This window comes from Phoca vitulina, unplaced genomic scaffold, assembly GCF_004348235.1.
Source record: "Phoca vitulina isolate PV1807 unplaced genomic scaffold, GSC_HSeal_1.0 scaffold43, whole genome shotgun sequence".
Lineage (NCBI taxonomy): Eukaryota > Metazoa > Chordata > Mammalia > Carnivora > Phocidae > Phoca > Phoca vitulina.
In genome coordinates this window covers 11967005-11983085 of record NW_022589746.1, presented here as the reverse complement: position 1 = coordinate 11983085, position 16081 = coordinate 11967005, and the positions used below count along the sequence as shown (strand labels likewise).

Genomic DNA, 16081 nt, shown 5'->3' with positions numbered 1-16081 from the left:
AACCCACTCTACAACTCTGCAATCCACACACACACCCATCAGTAAAAAGACCAAGACAGATGCCAGGACAGGATGAAACAGAAAGAGAGATCCTAGGGCCAAACACAGACTTTCCCTCTAACCACGTGTCCACAGTGCGGTCAGTGACCCAGAGGATGGGCCGCCCTCCTCAGACCCGGCAATGGCCTCAGAAAACACAGGGGGCATAAAGAGACTCGTCGGAAGCTGCTGAGACCACGGTTCATCCCATTTGATTCTTATCAGGCCTACATCCCATTTGATTCTTATCAGGTACAACACGTTTCACTTCTCTTACCACAGACAGGAAGCTAACCTCAATCTCCCACATGTCCACAAACACAGTGCCCCGGCCTGTGGCTGCAGGAGGCCTGCGCCCCCCCAGGCCACGCACCCCCCCCCCCCCCCCTGCCATGTACACGCGTACACCAAGAGCTGACACACTGTGAGAGCACACACCTACGGCCCGGAACCTCAGCTCCCCTCCCAAACACACGGCGGTCCCTGCACGGACATGCCTGCGCTGCCAGGGGCCAGCCAACTGACCAGCAAAGTGCTGAAACAAATCGTTATCTGCGCACCCAGAAAGGCTTCTGCTGAGGACTCTACCGGCCGAGGCTGAGAGGCTGAGTGGAGGGGCCAGCCCCCCATCAGCTCTCCCTCCTGCCACGCAAGACCGATTGGAGCAAAAGACGTGAAAACACCAGGCGCTTTTCCAAGAACGCTGACAGGCCTCAGGAAAGGTTGCTGCCAAGTTCACGGGCAAGGCCGCTCTCATGTAGTCTCTTCCTCGACTGATCGGGGGGGGGGGGGGGGTTACATCCCAATAAACCTAACGTAAGGGGCACCTGGGTGGTTCTGTAGGTTGGGCGTCTGCCCTTGGCTCAGGTCATGATCCAAGAGTCCTGGGATCGAGCCCCCACATCAGGCTCCCTGCTCAGCGGGGAGTCTGCTTCTCCCTCTGCCACTCCCCCTGCTTGTGTTCCCTCTCTCTCTCTCTCTGTCAAATAAATCTTTTTAAAAATAAACAAACAAACAAACCTAAGTTGAAAATACCATCAGGTGAACGTGCATTTAACACACCCAGCACTGAACCTCCCAGCTCAGCTAAGTCAACCTTCACTGTGCTCAGAACACGCGCGGGAGCCTGCAGGTGGGCTAGGGCATCTAGTACAGTCTATCGAATAGCACAGGGCTGACTCTCCCAGGTAATCTACTGAGCACTGTGCCGAGGTGACAAACAGGACGGCTGTGTGGGGGCAGAGTGGTGGGAAGTGTGCAGGCTGCTGACCCTCATGATGGGGGGGCCACCTGGAGGCTGCCGTCCCCCATCCCGGGAGAGGATTGTACTGCATCTCGCCGGCCCGGGGAAAACGTCCAACCTTGAAATTCCAAGTGCGGTTTCTACATCACTTTCACATCATCATAAACTTAAAACATGGTGAGTCGGGGACCCTCTGTTCCGTGAAACTGCTCTCCTGACCTCAGGCAAATACTACACCGCTTCAGCCGAACACTGCTCAAAGTACTTGGGTGTTTTTAGGTCCACGAGGGAAGCAGCTCATTGACCAAACTTGAGCGTCGTGGCCCAACAGCAAAACTGATCACAAGAAGGCACACATTTTTCCTTATTTAAAAAAAAAGGGGGGGAGCGCCTGGGTGGCTCAGTCAGTTAAGCGTCTGCCTTCAGCTCAGGCCATGATCTCAGGGTCCTGGGATAGAGTCCCGAATCAGACTCATTGCTCAGTGGGGAGCCTGCTTCTCCCTCTGCCACCCCCCCTGCTCGTGCTCTCTCTCTCTCTCTCTCTGACAAATAAATAAAATCTTAAAAAGAAAAAAAAAACCTATTTAAAGATAGAAATAAGCCACAAACAAAAGGACAAGTACTGTACAGTTCCACTTACATGAGGTCCCTAGAGTAGATAAAATCATAGACAGAGAAAGTTAAGAGTGGGTGCCGGCGGGGCTGCAGGGCAGGGGGAATGGAGAGCTAGTGTTTAATGTGGACAGAATCTCAGCTCACGAGGATGAGGGGGTCCTGGACAGACGGCGGTGAGTCCACTTAACGCCATGAATGGTCCATTTTCTGTTACGTATATTTTACTATAATTAAAACAAAACAAAAGATGTTTGTACTCTTTCAAAGCAAATTATAGATTTGGAACATTCTTAGTCATATCTTAGAAATAGTAGCCTTTAAGCCTATACGAATAAAATATACATTACTATGTACATCGAAAGATACACCAGAGCTGTCTTCAATTTCCATACTCGGTCAAAATCCTGGGTTTCGATCTGGAAGGCCGAAGAGCAGAATGCTTCTTCAGCTGTTTCTGGCATCCTTGAACCGATGTGTGATCAGTGCATCGCGCCCCCCAGCACGGCAGCATCGGTAACGCAAACCAGGCACATCGTTCAAATATTTACTGTTAGTATCGGAAGACTGATTTCCAAATGTTGGTGAGCATTCCGGATGAATCTTAGAATAAAAACCTCTTCCACCCAAACACAAACGACATGACACCCAAGGGATTTTGTCCTGCACTTACGACTTACAGGAGTACCTACGTACTTACGCCACGACAAAGATGTACTGAGACGTTCAAAGACAGGATGGAATGGCTGGTTACTGCCTATTTTAAAAGGCTGCCTGAATGAAATTCAAACACTGTCTATTGCAGAGAGCAGAGTCCACAGAGCATGCCGACGGACTTAACAACATTCGCTGTTAGAACCTGGGGTGCCTGAGAGAACAAGTATTTCTCACCTGCTACCTGTCCACAGACTCCTCTGTCATTCTTCTCCAGGGAAGATGCTGAAATTGGTGTGCAGGCAGTGAAAGTCGAGATGCAGATGGACATTTGGAAAACAGCTTTGTTATCCTGAAAGCCAGTGACACCGCTCCACGCCACGCTTCTCAAGTCAAGGCTTCAGGACCATTTTCCTCTCAACTGGCTGTGTGAGGCAGGAGTCGCATGCCAAAATACCAGGGAAAAAATCTGTCTGAAGGCAACAATCTCACTTCTGCTCCTGAGATTATCCACATAGTCTCTTTTTCAGGCACGGCACAGGCTGGGGTGAGCGGCCGCTTTCCACAACTGCACCCTCATCGCCAAGGAAAGTGGCGGGTCCAGGAGTTAGAGAGATGTCAGTGATTGGACAAAAGTTTAATAAGTCGGAGACAAACTTCCCCTCATGGTGCGTTACCCTGACAGCTGGCCAAAACAATAATCATTATTCAAAAACAAAAAACACAAATAAACCCTTGCTGCCCCCTCCTCCCCGGCTGGGCCATCACCTACCCTGGACCACAGACATTCACTATGCAGACCACACACTAAGAAATTAAGTTTCCTGTGCCACAGTGCTGTTATCATCTTAATAACATCGTAATCATTTTCATAAAGTTTCAGACTTCTGCTGCATCCCAGAAGTCCCTTCTAGAGCGTTGAGACTTCCTTTTGGCAATACAGGTCCTGTTAACATTCCATCTTTTGGCATTTGGCCAAATGTTCATTGCACGTACATCCAATGTTTACGTAAAACTGATGGGAGGGACACATACCAAAATGCTAGCAATGGTTATGGACAGGTGATAGGATTCTGGATGATGTTCTTTTTGCTTCTGTATTTTCTAAGCGGAGGAGAAAGACGAAAAGTAGGGGAGAAAGGGAGGAGAGTGGGGGAGAGGGGGTGAGGAGGAGAAGGCAGGAGAAAGGTTTTCTAAAGGAAAACCAAACCTAGGCTAAAAGGCAAATGCAAAGCAGCCTTCAACAGCCAGACCCCAGGGGACCATTCAGAGGGGCCCCAGGCGACCCAGCCCAGCCCTCATCTACCCCCAGCACACACCTGCCCTCCCACAGACCGCCTTCCTGAACATGTTAGCCCAGTCTTGCAGGGCACTCGGCATTCCATCACAAGGCCTCATTGGGAGGTCCATCGCCGGCTTCCCTCTCTGGAGGGCCGCCCTTGAGAACAGAGCCCTAGGCCTCCCCAACCTTCCCTGCAGCTTTGTACGGCCAGCAATGGGAAATGCATACTGGTTTTTACCGCAGATCTGCGTGGTGACTGGAGGGGCTGGGGCTGTAGGCTCTTGAAAAGGGGGTCACGGGGAGTCAGGACACCCAGACACTCCGATCCAGACCCCACCAGGCTCCGAGGAAAGATTTAAACCAGGTGATTTCTAAGAACGGAGCTCTAGTCCACATGGCTGCCAACACCACAGACAATCGGACGTCAGGGGCAAAGACTCAGAGCGACATGGGGCCAAGAGAGGTGGCAAGTGAGGACCAAAGGCGAGCTGGGGACCAGCACAGAGGACAGAAGCCAGGAAGTAGAGCAGGGGCACCCCCCTCCAGGACCATGTGCCACCATCCTTTTCCACCCGCAGAGCCTTGCACTATGTGGGGGGAAGAGGATTCTGCAAGAAGACGGCTGAACAGTGGGCATGAGCAGGAGGACACCTCGATGACCAGCTTCCGACTTTCTGGAAAATCGGTGGTTTCGGGTCAGGGATACGGCTGGTAACAAGCAGACAAGACAGTAGTTCGGACTTTAAAGGGTTTTAAAAATTCCTTATTAAGAGTCATTCTTTGCACAGTATTTAAACACTTTTTTATGGGAAAGTCAGCAAGGCTTCACTTCTTCCCCAGGAGACCACAGGCTTGCTGAGGCAGGGACCTGACCTGCGCTCACCTCCGTGTCGCCCGTACCCAGCGGGGCACCTGGCCCACGGCAGCCACCAACCAGGACTTTTGGAAGAGTGTATTTTCTGCAAAAGCACCACAGACCTTCTTGCACACGACAATGTTTATAGGACATCTTTCTATAGGATTATTCTTCTAGATAATGTTTTCAAGGGTTGTCTAGTATTCCATTGTGTGGGTCTATGTAATCTGTTTAGCCAGTGCCCTAGTATTCGATGTTTGGTTTCCAACTTTTCTAGAAGACAGCTCTGGGATGAACAACAGGCTTGATTATTTCTTAAAATAAACTCCTGGACAGTATGTAAGTATCCATGCCAGCCCCTCTTCAAAGCGACCCTCCACACCCTGATCTCAAAGGACAATTGGCATGAACTTCATCATTTAGGTAAACTACCAGGAACTTCTCAAGCAGGGGAATCTCCTAAACCAGGCGCCTCTGACATCAACGGCTGAAGTCCTACATGTCCTCTCCAGACCCATTTTCCGTCAGGTGCAGGAATGGGAGAGGCAGGACCTGTTCCAGACCCTCCTGCCCACCTTCCGTGGCTCACCTTCTCGTCTGGCTCCGTGGACAACGAGCCACAAGGCAGCAGCACACGCACCACGCCCCTTCTCCCTCCACGAGGCCAGCTCTGTCCCTTTGCTTCTATGTCCTTCGAGGAAGAACTGACCCTGTCCCACCCCAAGACACAGAAACGTCAAGTCCCCTGTACCCACAAGAGGCTCCTGGCGTGCGTCCGCCTCCTCCCTTCGGCGGACCCTTCTCATCAGCCCCTCTAACAAGGGGACAGGCGGCAATAAAGACCCTCAATCATACAGTTTTAAAAAGGGACCTTTCAGTGGTCCTCCTGGTGAATTTCACGAAAGCTTTAGACAGCCTCCCCAGAAAAACGTGCCACACCCCAAATGGTAAGTGTGATTTCAGCAGCTCCGTGAACCTGCACACGGACCCCAGTGCGGGGGGGGGGGGGGGACCCGGGTCCACTGCCGGGGTCTTCACGCAGACGGCCTAAGGGGGCTTGAGAAGCCTCCGTCAGCTCCCACCACCCTGCCTCGGTCTCTAAAATCAGAGGAGGGGAAAGCAGGCCACGTGCAGGGCCCTGTGGAAACTTGGACCGTGGCCCAGTGCACCGGCTGGTAACTCTGTAGGCCCTCTCAGAACTCAGGTGTCCCTGCACAGACAGCGGCCATAAAACAAATGTCGAGTCACCAGCCTGTGAATGGGCAGCGGCACTGAGAGGAGGCACGGCCGAGGCTCTGTCTCCGAGCACCAGGCGCGCCCCACGGTTGCCAACGTGCTGACTGTGTGAGACCCACGCCCTGCAAAGCTCCGTGCGGGCGAGCCTCTGCTGTGTTCACGCCTGTCCTGAGCCTCATCGTCCACGTCAAGCTGCCGTCAATGATCCTGAAGGCTTCGGCCAGAGACTGAGGCCGCCCGTGAGGATTTCCATAAAGACGATGACAAACACAGGCCGTTCTGGGCACCTGGGATCTTAGGGTAAGGAAACTGAACTCACAACCAGCAGGGACAAGGACAGGCTCCGGGACAAGATCTGGGAGACACACAAGCAAAAGGACAACAGTCCACATGGTCAAACCTCAGAACACTTGGGCCCTGCACGTAGTCGAGTGAAGGGCACCCCCCTGCCACCCGGGGAGCAGGAAGGGAAGCCGACAGGACGGGCCGGGGGCGCGCACCTGACCAGCCCGCGACGGAAGGGCCACGATTTCCCTCTCACGCAACAGAGCCGGTGCCCAGGGAGGCCTAGAACCCGGCTCCGCTGCCCTGCCTGGCGCTCCCCAAACGCTTTCAGAATCCGGGCTCCGCGCCCCAGCGAGCCCAGAGCTGCTTCTGCGGCACACGGAGTCCGTCAGCACCTCCCTCCTCCTCCACCCGCCTGCACACCTCAGGAGGAGCCAAGTCCGCTTCTCCTCACGCCCCATGCACACCCCATCCCAGGCAGACGGCCCCCCAGCGGTCAGCCTGCGATTGTCACCAGGGTGAAAAGCTCTCAGTGGAGCCACCCCTTTGCCATTTCTCTGGCCTCTGCGGCTGCCCCTCACTATTGGGACAGGGGACCCCTCAGCCAGCGCTCCCCACCTCCTTAGGGGGCAGCTCTGTGGAACTCTGTTCTCCACCCTGGTCCCAGGACGCTTCTGCTCTATTCCGAACCTTCGCTGACCCTGTGACTCCGGGGAGCCCCATTCCCTGCATGAGCATCGTCCATCCACCCAGCCTGGCAGGGGAGTCCCCACCGCACGCACCATCTGAGGCTGGTCATGGATTCACACAGTGCACCTGATGGGACTTCTAAACGACCCAACATTCCACCTTTTGTACCTTTAACAGAGACAGCCTGCCGGGAGGGGCACCATCACCAGTGAAGAATGCACCAACCACTGCTGTTTCTACAGCGTGGTCTGGACACACAGCTCAGCAGGACAGGAGAAGAGGCACTGACATAAAATTCTTTTCTATCAACAGATGATAAACACCAGGCGACGTGGGGCTCATGAGCCACTCTTTCGGGTGTCGCGCAATCTGGGAGATGACTAGGGTCTGCGAACCCAAGCTCTCCGTTCACAGGTAAGGAAGCAGAGGCGAGAGCCGGCCAAGGTAACGGCTTTGGCACACATGGGCCGGCACACAAGGTGTCTGTAAGGGTATCCAGGAAGGGGGGAAGGGAGAGGGAGAAGGCAGAGGGGAGGACGACGTGAATGAGAAATGCAAACCACTGTAAACAAACTGATAGCAGAATTTTGAACTTTACCAAAAATTGTGGGCAAATAACACCTCGTTTCTAATAAAGACTCTTTCTTTAAAACACTGATTCACCTTAAAGATAGTCATTCATCTTCTCCAGGTTTTACGCTCCAGGAGATAGCTAAAATTGAGCCACGTTTTTTTAAAGACAAACTGTCAAGTGTCCCCTAAGACTTCCTATGCGGTTTCCAAGCGCAGTTCCAGTTCCTGGTTCCCCTTGGCGGGCTGACCACGCACAGCACGCCTCTTCCTACACTCCCCTCTGTTGTTGGAGTGACCGCACTAAACCTGGCAGCCCCAGAAACAAGGGAGAGAAGCTGCACCACTTCCAGCTCCAACTGCACTAGCCTACCGTCTGGGCTACCTGCTCCCGCATGCTGTGCACAGGAAGCCCTGAGCAGGGGACCCTCTCCGGCCAGCCTCCCACCCCTGCCCCCAGGGGCCACACGCACAGGTGCCATGCTGCATGCACCACGGGGTGATGGTGTTTCTCTGTGCACAGGTCTGCCCCCCCACCCCTTCTAACCCCTCGAGAACCCAGACCACATCTCACTCGTCTTTGCACGTCGCAAGGCTTAACGAGGTTCCAGCCCACTGCAGACCCTCAACTCGCCTTTACTGCTATTGTAAACCCCGGGCTATGGAGAGACCAGACGTCAGAACACCTCTCGTGTGGGCTCCCAGTGTTCCCCTGGAAATCCCCTATCCCCTCTGCCCGCCACCTTCCCTCCCCAAGCAATCCCCCGCTGCAGGGTCACGGGAGAGCCCCGGCAACCAGCACAGGGAAAAGTCTTCTTCCCAAAGACAATCTACTCATGTGTTCTCCCCTGAGTTGGAATCTAAGTTCCTGTTTCCTATAAAATCTTTCAAATCTCAACATCTCTCGTTCCACAGACATGGTTCCCATGGAGGAAACGCACCCTCTGTTGCAAAACAAAAAACTCTGGCTGTACAAACACAGTTCCTCCTTCCGGGGGATTTGGACACACACTGGCCACCTCACCTCACCACCGCTGGGGAAGGCGCACAGCCCCTCCTTTTGCTTCCTTTTTTTAAGTGCCTTCCTACAGAGAGTTTTCTACTACAATTAGCCCAAATAAGATGATCTTCAGCCTCCCCACCGTCAGGATACGTATCTTCATACACTTTTAATTTCTCTGTGCCTAAATCTTTCCAAAGGGATAGGGCGCCTGGGTGGCTCAGTTGGTTAAGCGACTGCCTTCGGCTCAGGTCATGATCCTGGAGTCCCTGGATCGAGTCCCGCATCGGGCTCCCTGCTCGGCAGGGAGTCTGCTTCTCCCTCTGACCCTCCTCCCTCTCATGCTCTCTGTCTCTCATTCTCTCTCTCTCAAATAAATAAATAAAATCTTTAAAAAAAAAAAAAAAAATCTTTCCAAAGGGATAGATGATGGGACAAAGCCTTTCTGTGCCTCTGGCAGGGAGTGAGCAAGGCGGAAAAGAACAAAACACATCAGGGCATCTCCCTAACATGGGATGCATGACATGGCACTTGGCGCTGCTAGTGAGTCTCGAATTGCACTCCCGAATTTTCTCCCCACCCCGGGGTATCACCCATTTGGGCCCATGTTGGAAACACGGGCAAGGACAGAAAGCAAATTTCTACCCTGCACTGGCTCAGAACCCCCTTCGCCGGCCTAGATAAACAGGACCATGTGCGTTCAGTGTTTACTGCATGACGGGGAAAGGGTTTAAAATTTCTGCAGCTGAAAACCTCCCCACCTGACCGTGACTAGAAACAGGAGCACCGGGCCCCTCACTGACACAAGGGCTGCTGACAGCAGGGGATCTCCCAAGAGCGGTCGGTCCCAGGCCAGCCGCATCAGCAGCTCTGCAAACTCGTCAGGCATGGACGCCTCCTGGGTGTTTGTAACAAGCCTCCAGGTGCTTCTAATGCCTGGAGAAACTTGAGAACCTTCCGCCTGGGCTGATAAACCCAGCAGCGTCAAGTGCCAAGGTCACGGGAATGCCCTGCTGGGCTAACCCATATGTCACCACGCTTACCTGATTATGACGGCTACCCACCAATGCACCTACACCGGCAATTTTTACCAACTGAAGGCCCCAAACATTACGATCCCTCAGGGCATTCTTCCTACTTTGTGCCTCTCTGTCCTCGTGCCTAAAAAGGGAATGCTAATAATCTCCATCTCAGAGGACGGTCGCAAGGGGCAAGGCCTTGGGCAGTCTCCGGCCATGCGGTTAAGCTCCACAAACGTGAATCCCTATGATTAATACACCTTCGCCAAAAGGTCTAATGAGCTTCCTGTCTGCTAACCACCTGACGTCTACCCTCTCTGTCCCGCAGCCCTGATCGAGGATACCTAGGGCCCACCGAGGCAGCACCCAGCTCCACGATCTGTCAAGGATTCATTCATTCCATCTACAGCCCGCGTGCCCACCACGAACCTGGCAACCAAGAGAGAAAGTCCATTCTACACAACTGTGCGTCCAACAGTCCTTCTGGACAAACGCCACCCGTCTCTGGGCATAGGGCCTGATACACGTCAAGGGAGATACAGGAGGAACGCGACGAGTATGAACAAAAGGAGTCATGAGAGTAACTAACGTTTTTATCGTGATGACCTTGTGCCAGGCTCTAAGCACCCGACAGGAGTAGTCCTCACAAGGACACCGTGAGATATCTGCGGTTACCACACCCGACGATAAGGGTCAGGGAAACTGAGGCATGGAAGGTTCACATAACATGCCTGAGGTCCCACAGCTCCTAAATGGTAAGGCCAAGAGCTGAGTGCACACACTCAGGCTCCAGTCAGGGATCCTAACCACTTTACTACACAACACAAAGCTACCAGTTAGCTAAGCATCTACTAGCCACTTGTTACCACTTTTCCCAAAGCAATTATTTTGAGACACTTAAACTTAGGCACATGATCCACTGCCATGGGGTTGAATACTAGGCCCTCCAAGCCCTGGACAGAAATGCTAGCTAATGATACTTGGTTTCTCCCTCCTTCTCTCTCCTCTGATTCCACCAGAGTCAAGTCAAAACACACAGAGCATTTCTCTCTTCTCCCAGCTCCCCTGACACACCACTTAACCCCTGATTACAGACTGTCTGTAACACCGAGTTCTCTAATTGTTTCTCCCCCATGGGACTGCCAAAGTCTTTGGAAGTAACCAAACTTTCTGTGAAACCCCACAAGAGTGGGTGGAAGCAACACCTTGCTTGTGTAGACCCAGCCAGTGTTACACAGATCACTGGTGGGCTGATTCGCCTCGCTCTATTGACACATGTTATCAATCCCTGGGAAGCAGGATAAAAGCACTCAGTGGACCTACTTAAAGCCAGCATTAGGGGAGGTCTAACACAACATTCCCCAGACGGCAACTCTGTTTCACAATCTATAGGTCCTGCCTCTCCTACCTTATCCCCTGGGAGCCCTCAGCAGCCCCTGGGAGAGGCAGTTGGGGTCCAGGTTGAAGAAAGAAGCGCCCCCAGGGAACAGTGAGTAACTAACTGGCCCATGTCACTCAAGGCTGTGGAATGGAGAACGTTCCGTCCCCAAAGCCCTGACTCTGCCCATCTGAAAGGTTAAGACTAAGGAACTACCCTCAAAGCAACAGGTTTCCTTTGTAAAAACAAAAAACAAAAAAACAAACAACAACAACAAAAAACCCTACCATCACCATGACAGAAAATGTTAAATTCTGTTAAAAAGTCATTTGTAAAAGATTAGATTACCCTGTTCATGGATAGAATTACAGGTTTAAGATACAAAATGTGCCATTTCTCCCCATGTTAGACTATAATGCCAGTCCCATTTCTGGGACTTTGTGGAGAACTTGACAAGTATTCTGAGAAGTCTATGGAAGAAGAGAGGCCCACAATGACCAAGTTCTGAAAAAGAACAGCAAAGCAGACCCTGCCATGTAAGCTGTGAAAGTCAAAATAATCTGGCAGAGAAACAGACAGATAATGGTACAGAGAATCTGTGAACAATGTCAAAACCACCATGTTGAGTTTGGTGGGAACAGACTTTCAGTTTGGTGTGATGAGAAAGCTCTGGAGACGGACAGTGGTGATGGGTTCACAATAATGTGAATGCAGGAATCCCACCTAATTGTATGCTTAAAAATGGTACATGTTATCTGTTTTGCCGCAAATTAAAGATTTAAAAAATCAGTATGCTGAGTGAAAGGAGCCAGATACAACAAAGTGCCACATTCTGTGGTTCCATTTATATAAAATTCTCGAAAATGCAAGCACTAATCTACAGTGGCAGAGAGCACATCGGGGGCTGCCGGAGTCTGGGGACAGGGTGCAGATGGACTGCGAGGGGGCCCACAGGAAGCTCGGGGTGACGGAAACGCTCGGTATCTTGATTGCGGTGGTTTCACAAGTGTGTCCATCTGTCGAAGTTCATCAAATCACTATACACTTAGAATGGATGTAGGTTACCATATGTAAATTACAATTCAATCAAGTTTTAAAAAAGATGCTCGTGTGTGCACCCCAAGTATGACAGAGGTGGCTCCACGGTCTCCTCCGAAATATTAAGGGAAAAATACATGATTTAATAACGTGGGAAAAACTGGGTCACAAAGTGGGAAGGAAAAACGGCACCGGATCCCTGCTCAATGCCGTGTGCGAAGATGAACCTCACACAAAGTGAAGCCCTCACTGTGAGAAACAAAAGCAGGGAATAGCCTGGTGAGTCCGGGGTAAGGAAGAACATCTTCAGACCCCTGAAGTGCAACATAAAGCAAAAAGTAATGAGCTCTATAGAACAAAAATTTCGGAAAGTGACTACTGACAATGTTGACAGACCGCAGGACGGGATTACTGTCTAGAATATGCAAGAAGCACGTGCAAACCAACACAGGAGAGAAACAAGACTACAGCTGGGTAAGAAACTAACAGCTAACAAAGATGCTCAACTTCACTAAGAAATGACACAAGCTCCCAGGAAAACAAGGAGATCCCACACTATAGCCACCAAATTTGGGTAAAATTAGAAAGAGGGCTAATACCAACCACTGTCGAGAATGTAGGGGATCAGGAACCCCCATGCACCCACGAGGAGAACAATCTAGCAGCATTTAGTCAAAACAGGTGTGCTCATTCCGTTCCACCTAGCCATTCCACTCCGGGGCACGTGCCCTTGCGACTGCGGGTCTCAAACTGTCCCAAGTATCGCCATCTCCAGCCCAGGCACGTTACAACACAAGTTCATGGGGTCTGCCCCCAGGGTTTCTGATTCAGGTCTAGGCTGGGGCCTCAGAATCTGCATTTCCAGCAGGTGCCAGGCGCTGCCCCTGCGGCTCCTGGGCATGGACCACTTGGAGAAGCACTACGCTAGAGACGTCTCCCACGCATCTTGAAAAGAACGCATACAGGATGTTCATCACAGCGTTGCCTGAGTGAGGTGAGCTAAGTGTCCCTCGCCAGGGAAACGGGTAACAAAGCTAATGGATGCACAGCAAAGCCCTAGATAAGCCCACACTAACACAGATCTCACAAAGTCTTGAATGAAATTCTTCCTGCTTTTGTGAATGTCTGAAGATTTCCGTAATAAAAAGGTTGAGTGTTGAATGAATTAGAAGCCCGATGGAATCTATAGCACGGAACCACTTACGTAAACTGAAGACACACACAAAATAACATCTTTAACGAGGACACAGACATACCTAAGAATACATCCAACCCAGGAGAGGAGGCTCCTCTGCGGGGAGAGGAATGGGAGTAGAAATGAAGTGGAAACATCAAACAAGAAAGGGGTTCTGCACAGGAGAGGGTCTTGCGCCAACAACGGAGGCACGCTGACTCCCAGCACCTCGATGTCTAAAAAGTGAAAACCACCAGAGCAGCCCTAAGTGCCCACTCGCCTGCCTTTGCATACAGTGGAAGCCCCCAGCAATTTCCACAGTGGCTAGGGGACAGATCCCTTTAGCACTCAGAGAGGAAGAGAGGATCTTTCTGATGTACAAGCTTGGATGAATTCAGGCCCCCAAAACGCAACCTGCTCCTGAGCCCTGGAGTTTCCCTCTGCAACATATTAGCACATAAAAAAAGCTGAGCTTCTAGGGGCTCAGCAAGGGGTGTGTGTGTCCACACCTGTGTCTTTTCTCAGTGTGCATGTCTGTCTGTATTTGTGTGTGTGTCTGTGGGGGGAGCAGAGAGCGGTTTATTTGGGGAGGTAAGAAAGCCTCCGGAGTGGACAGACTCAGCCATGCTTGTGGCCAGCAGTCAAGTCTGTTTCAGTGAAACCAGAAGTCAGTTACAAAACCAAGCCTTCCTCCTGGCTCACAAGCCTTCGCTTCCCCTTTCTTCACCCTCCCCTCCCCCACATCCCACTCTGCTTCCCAGCTCCCATATCCAGAGGGGCGGATCATCTGGTGACAGAGGAGCTTAGCAAGTGACAAACTTTACAGCCACAATTTTCAGAATGTGGTTGGAGACAATAACCGACCACTTATATTCCTGACCAAGAGCCTGTAACAGAAAGGCCAGAGCCTTTAACACCAGGCATGCTGTAACAGTTCTTCCAAAAGAGACTGCTTATAGCTACCATCCAAAAAAAAGGGGGGGCAAAGAAAAAGCCATCTATAATCTGTCATGTCCCCTGAGGGACACACCGGACACAGCTTTTTCCAAGGACCATAGAACAGTTCACCCCACGAAGTGGCTTCCACAGTGCAGAGGACAATCAGAAAATAAAAACCACCGCTGATTGAATTTATGTGAGGAAATGCAAAAGACCCTTCAGGCAGCACCTTTAAGCAAGCCAAGCCCATGCCAGGAAAGTATGTCTTTAGGGAAAGAAGCAGCAGATGAACAACTGCAGGAAGGAGCAGAACAAAGTTTAAAAAAGATGCATAAGCATGAGCTGGCCCAACACTCACACCTCCCCCAAGGACGAGGGAGCTGATGCCCCTGTGCAAACAAAGCCGAATTCTTATTCCCCAAACACAGTTTTGTCTTTTCCACAGCAGCACTTTTCACTGGACGGTAAAGGTTTAGAATTCTAAAGAGTCTTCCTGAAATGCTTTGTACAAAATAAAGTTTCACAGATAAAGCATATTTGATGTGGAGTATGTTTTAGTTTCTTAAAAAACTGTACAATAGCTCTATGTAGGACGAGTCCTTTAGGTTTTTATGAGATATGTGAGTGAAGCATGCGTTTTTTTCCAGCTGAATACAGGATCTGCCACAATTGGAAAATTAAGGGACTTAACCAGGAAAAAAAAAGGAAAAGGATTGAGTTTTCAAGCGAAAATTGACTGTCTGTGGTCAACACAGGCAATGCCAACTTAGGAAAATAAAGTTCTTTAAGTGCCAAACTTAATGACAAGATTGTTTGTTTTTTAATTCAGCTGAGTAAGCATTTACTGAGCACCTACAAGGTAGGCACTATGCCAGATGCTTGGGATCCTCCAAGGAATAAGACACTGTCTTAATAACTGGGTCCCTTTCATGTTAGTTTAATCCATCCCTTGAATTAATTTCTTTATTAAAAAAAAATGCTTACTACCAGCCCTGAAGAGTTACAGAAATACATCTTACTATTCTATTAAAAATGTAAATTTCTCGTCTCTGAAGCAGAACAGAAGGAAAAGACGCTTTCTCCGCTTTCCATATTGGCATCATTTGCTGCCGAGTAACCAGCTACATTTTCAGCTGTGCACGGTGGCAGGCACCACCTCCTCCTACCCAGCAGGTCACGGAGCTGCCGAGACTCAAAGACGTGCCACCTGGCTGAAGAGAAGCAGTGAAGAAAACCAAAAGCTCAGGGCCTCCAGACCCAAACAAACTGCGAGATAAGGCAAGTGAGCGGCTACAGGCAGACGCCAGCCCCTGGAGGTTCCCTCAAAGCTGGAGCCTCGGAAGTACAAGCCGCTGCTGGCCGGCTCCCCGGCCCGGACTAGGCATGGATGGCTTCAGAGCTGGAAGGCTGCCACCTGCTGAATCACCAAACATCCCCGGGCTTCCCTTGGAGCACTGGCCAGGCAGGGACCCATCCTCCGAAGAGAGCCTGCACCCCGGAGAGCCTGCACCCCAACCAAGACACGCCCAGCCCCGTCCCCTTCTGCACAGGCCCAAACCGCTGCCAACACCCCCCCGCCCGTGTTGGGGCGGCCCCTGGCAACTCCCCCCCGAGTTGCTACGTCACCAGTCCCACTCCTCTCTTTCTGCCCACTCAGTCCTCCCTGCACGTTCAAGCCTCGGGACCGGGACGCGTGGGGGGCTCCCGGCGCACCGTGACAGGCGCTTACCACTCCACAGCCAGGCAGCCAACCAGAAAGGCCCCCGAGTCTAAGAGCAGAGTCACCTGTCCAAAGAGCTCGAAAGGTCCAGGAAGGTAAATGTCAAGGGAGCTAAAATAGGCAGACCCCTCACGCGGAAAATAAACTTCCCTTTCACAAAGCAGCCTTCGCTCTGGGTTTCATAAGCGTGTGCCGCTGAAGTCTGTGGTGTCTGAAGGTGAAAAGAAACATCTGAGCAGCACCTGCAGGGAACCCTTCCACTCCCTCCGGCCAGGATTTTTACTCGCGACTCCCAGGAGGGAAGCAGGCGTTGCCCAGAACGCGCCAGCCCGAATCCGTTGGCTGG

The 16081-nt window shown here is 51.5% G+C and overlaps 1 protein-coding gene across 3 annotated transcripts in view; it reads right to left on the bottom strand.

Moving 5' to 3' along the window:
- The window catches only part of SGMS1 (sphingomyelin synthase 1), a 271961-nt gene that overhangs the window by 254783 nt on the left and 1097 nt on the right, over positions 1-16081 (bottom strand). For 2 of the 3 annotated variants that reach the window (XM_032430252.1, XM_032430257.1), the window contains exon 1: positions 2786-8694. The exons of the other annotated variant lie outside the window; for it this stretch is intronic. The gene's annotated coding sequence lies outside the window, so the exon portion shown is untranslated. Of the gene's footprint in view, positions 1-2785; positions 8695-16081 lie in introns of those variants that run through there. 3 annotated transcript variants of the gene reach the window in all.